This window comes from Silurus meridionalis, chromosome 13 (assembly GCF_014805685.1).
Source record: "Silurus meridionalis isolate SWU-2019-XX chromosome 13, ASM1480568v1, whole genome shotgun sequence".
Classification (NCBI taxonomy): domain Eukaryota; kingdom Metazoa; phylum Chordata; class Actinopteri; order Siluriformes; family Siluridae; genus Silurus; species Silurus meridionalis.
The window spans coordinates 2,791,389-2,796,388 of record NC_060896.1 but is presented as its reverse complement, the minus strand read 5'-3'; the positions used below and the strand labels follow the sequence as shown (position 1 = coordinate 2,796,388).

Genomic DNA, 5,000 nt, shown 5'->3' with positions numbered 1-5,000 from the left:
CCCAGCTTCCTAACATCACTGTGATATGTGAAGAAAGATTTTTTGCTGTAATTCATTTACATGTGACCTTTATCTTTAACATCCAATCCTAACATCATTGGAAGTCTTTTCTCAGGAAGAAATGTCCACACTATAATGGTGATAAATAATATAATACAAAGAGACACTCATTCAGAGATCGTCCTCGTCAGCGTATTGTACATTTACATTTACATTTGCAGCATTTATCAGACGCCCTTATCCAGAGCGACGTACAAAAGTGCTTTGAGTCTCTAGTAATGAATAAATCTACACTGGTACACACGATTACAAACTTAATAAAACAAATAACTCTTGAATTCTACAAACTTGGAAAGTGCTAATTTAAGTGTTTTAGGGAGAGGTAAGTCTTCAATCGTCACTTGAAGATAGTCAGGGACTCCGCTGTCTCCAGACATCTAGGGGAAACTAGTAATTTAGTGTAACTAGTGGTGTAATTGTAACTAGTATTTGAGTTACTGTACTTGTACTGTAAATGTTTTGGCCACTTTCTAGTTTTACTGAGTATCAAAGATATAAATAAGTTTGACTCTTCACTCAACTCCATTTACGATGTACTTTTCTCTTCACTGTATTTTAATTGACACTGAGCATCACCAATTACATTTAGCACGACAGCTTTATCTGCCGTGTCTTATTCGTTCTGCAAAAGCGGCGATATTTAATTTAATTTGTCCATCGAACACAAAAAGTTCTTCTTCCTTGTGACATGATCCTGTAATTTAATTGGTTAATTAGTTTTGGACTCAAAGTTTGCTTCACTTTGAAATTCTTTTGACCGACTTTGATCTTTATTTTATTCTGGCATGTTGAAGAGGCTGTTGTGTTGAATGCAGTCTTGCGGTTTACAATTCGATTTGTATTTTTAAGAAATAAAACCTGTTTTCTGGCTTTTTCGCTAACATGCGTCTCATTGTTAAGGACTCGTGCATCCTTGAGCCAAAACAAGTCAAATACTCAAGTACTGTTCAAATCAGGAGACTTTTACTCGTCATATTGAAATTGGTGACTTGTAATGGAAGTAAGGGATGTGTACTTATACTAAAGGATGATTTTCAGGTTCTTTTTGACACCTCTGGTTGTAACCACGTTTCAGCTTTGGTTAATTACGCCATTGAATTGGGACAGAATGAATCTGGAGGCACAGACATTCCACTCACCCACACACACCAGTGTCCTTGACCGAGTCTCCACTCATACTTTAGCTGCTACACCGCTCGAGTCGTTCCTATTTTTTTTGACAAAACAATCATTCTAACGTCCTTGTACACATTATCGTCCACATACTCGACTCACACTCGATTGAAAGCCCCCTTAGTGGTGCAGCAGTGGTCCCTGGGGTCCATGCCTATCTGAAAAGCGTGTCTGTTGTAGAGATGAGCGAATCATCCGGATTAAATAACCCGATCCTTTATCTAACTCAGAAGTTCTTCTCTTTATTTACTCAGATCATTTGAGTCCTTGGCTAGCTTGCTACTAACAACAACATATATAAATACTAATTGTGAACTACACCATTAAGTTGTTAGCAAATAACTGTATCAAGTAGCTGATTGAGTTCCTGTATAATCGCAAACACGAGACTCAAATCGTGGCTCCTATGCACGTCCTCGCTGATTTACCTGAACCGTCGGACTCGTAGCGTGTAGCAAAGCAGCCGGATCCAAGGGACTTGTGGGTGGGATCCGTGAGTTCATGGATTTGATGAATTCTAATGATTTGGTGGGTGTATAAATGTGAATCCACTGTGTTGTTTTTTGTTCATTTTGCTCGCTTGGGGGTTTGTGTTAGCGGCCGGAGCCCCTTTAAGTAAGTAGTGGATGAAGGTAAGACATGTGACCGAGGCATCATGACCTGCATCAAGACTGAGTCATAGACAGATGTGGAGGAGAAAATCTGGTAATTTTCCAAAATAAAACAGAATCAGAATCAGATAATAAATAAAATGGAAATAATGTAAGTTATGTATTCTTTCTGTGCGGCCCGGTACCAATTGGCTCGGGGGTTGAGGACCACTGTTCTAGAGGAATTCCATGGCAAAAGCAGGCAGAATCCTTACTCACTCAAGGGACTCGTGAGAATCAGATCCGTTCACTAAGTGATTTAGAAGGATTCGAAGGTCATAAACAGATTCTGATTTCTCATGTCCAGTCTGTAGCTTTATACAGGAGTGTGGAAGTGTGGAAATGTGAGGTGCAGTCTGTGTCTCTGTTGATAAAACAACGTCATGGACTCCAGGGTCAGTTTGTGTTTCACAAAGCCATTATAGCAGACTGTGTATATAAATTACAGTCCAGGTTCATCCTCACGGTTCTTGAGTTTAACCCTGCTCAGGAACGGCATGGATTTTTGGACTGCTCATGTGGAGAAATCCTCAGCTGCAGCCAATAGTCTCCAACTGAGGAGGAGAAGAGAAGAAGATTCCAGAGGCGTGGTCTCAGGGACAAAGGTGTCTTTTCTAAATGTATAATTTAATGCTGCCATATGCTATGTTATAATTCTACAGGAAGCAATGTGTGGGAGTTACCATGGCAACGGTGAGATAAAGAGAATGGGAGGGTAAATATACACCAAAGCGTAATGAGATGTGTTGTGTATGCTGATTGGTGCATCAGGGTGGATGAAGGTTTGAGAGGCACAAGAGAAAACCGGAAAACAGAGGAAAAGGATGGGAGGAGCAAAGAAAGGAAGCTCTTCTGAGTGTTTAAAAAGAGCTGAGATGTTTTGCAGAGGGTCAGAAAAGCGGGAAGTGTGTGTTTGTGGTTGTGTGTGTGTGCATGTATTTGTGTGTGTGTGAGTGTGTGTGTGTGTGTTTTGTGTGCATGGCTGAAATTATGATTTGCATGACACAAGTGCTTGTGTGAGTGTTGTGGAAAATGAATGAATCAAAGCAAACGTTGGCGTGCAATAAAGAGGAGAGTACACACACAAACACACACACACTCACACGCAAACATACACACGCACGCACGCACACATACACACACTTACTATCAAACACACACGCACGCACCCCCCACACTAAATACACACAAATAAATACAGACTGTCACAAATGTAAATACAGACTGGCACGCGACTGTAGTATTCGGTATGCACGCGCACACACACACACACACACACACACACACAGCTCAGTCCAGCCCTCAGGGCATCCACCTTCCCCCCTTCCCCCTTCTCCACACAGCGGTGGGGCAAAAGGGCATTTTTGTAAAATACGTAGACAAAACCCACACACAGACACGCCTCTTTCTCTTTTACTACAAAATCATAAAGGCCACGCCCACTTTATTTGAATTAACTCACTAATAAAACACCTTCTTACCTTTCACCATCAGACAAAAAGGCCACGCCTCCTTTTCTTATATGGACAGATATGAAGGCCATGTGTCGGAACTCAGAGCCCGTCTCTGAGGCGACACATCGAGGGTGGATTTCTTTGCACAGAGGATTCCCAATAATGCCCAGCCAATTCTAGAAAAAACACAAATATAATAGACACAAACCGCCAATGAAGAATCCTCAGTCCTGGATGAATAAAAGCAAAACTTCTTTATTCCATGCAGGTTTCAATGAGCTCAATAAAAGCTGGGTACTTCACATCAAAATGAACAGCACATCAACAAATGATAGAGCACGCCAAAGTGAAGAAGTACACTGACTGCTGTTCCACGCTCGTATTTATACCTTGTGGCCACCGTGTCTTACTATTTTTTCTACTTCCTTGACCTTGAAAAATTCCCCTTATGTCTCGGTCTTGCCTTCTTTGTCCATAATTCCCCTTATGTCTCTGAATTTTGCCTTCCTTGTCAATTCCCCTTATCTTTGGCCTTGGCGTTCATTCTTTCAATAATACCATATTTGGAGTTCCTGTGTTTTTCAGTTCCCCTTATTTTCCGGCCCATAATTTTATATAAAAAAAATATGAGTGAGTATAAAAGGCTTTTACTTTTCTCTGGTTTTAACCATACATTCTTCAGTCTCTCAAGTGTGAACAACCTTTTTACGGCCTATTTTGTCCTCCTGCATTTGCAATGGGTAAGTGTTATGTTTTATTCTTTTATAATGCTGTTTGCTATTCTACTTTCATTTAATTGAGTTATAACATTGTTTTAGTTTGTTTGCATACTATGCTTGATTAATTAATGGTTGTAAGCGCCTAAGTTATATTTTAATTGTGCATTCTGAACTAATTGTTACGCAGTGTATATGATTTTCTTGAGTGTTATCCTTTACTTGTGCTCAACCGTCACTATGATATTCCCTATTTTAACATCTTATCTCTGTTGGTCTCATTCCCCAGCTCCACCACGCCGATCAGCTCAACCACCCTGCCTCCCAGACCATCGGCCCTGGGTGCTCTTCGCAGACAGTACCGCCAATTTCAGCTCTCCTCTCTTGCTGCTGAGTTTACTCATTTTTAGAACAGCTCTCCAGCCCAAATATCCCAGCTAATGCCTTCCTGCCTCCTCGCATTGCGCGGGCTTTACAATGCTCGATGGGAGTACACAGACTTCCCTGATCTCAGCCGTCGTCACGACTGCTCCTGTTTTCCTGACACGACACCACAGTTTTCTCCCTATCCTTCACACTGGTCTACCACTGGTTCTCTCCTGCTTCTCCCGTTCCGCCAAACCAGCGTGCTCCTGTGTCTTCACCCATCCCTGGACCAAGCTACGCTTTTATGTCCCCTGTCCATGCTTCTGTGTCTTCACCTGGGCCTAGATTCAGCTACTCCTTCATGTCCCCTGCTGCTACAGAACCCCGTACACCCTGCTATTTCAATAAAGATGCTTAATCTCCTCAAGTTTGTTTCCTGTCCTTCTTTGCCTATTCCATACACTCATAACATTCAGTCAGTTTTCTATCCTACTCACGCATGTAAATACCTTATTATTATTATTAATACTTGATGTAAATAAAGGTTTGATTAACATATAGATCAAATAGTGTTTTGTTAA

At 41.2% G+C, this 5,000-nt stretch overlaps 1 protein-coding gene across 3 annotated transcripts in view; it reads left to right on the top strand.

The window, feature by feature from the left end:
- lekr1 (leucine, glutamate and lysine rich 1) overlaps nt 1-5,000 on the top strand; it is a 70,376-nt gene that overhangs the window by 44,573 nt on the left and 20,803 nt on the right. The window lies entirely within an intron of this gene.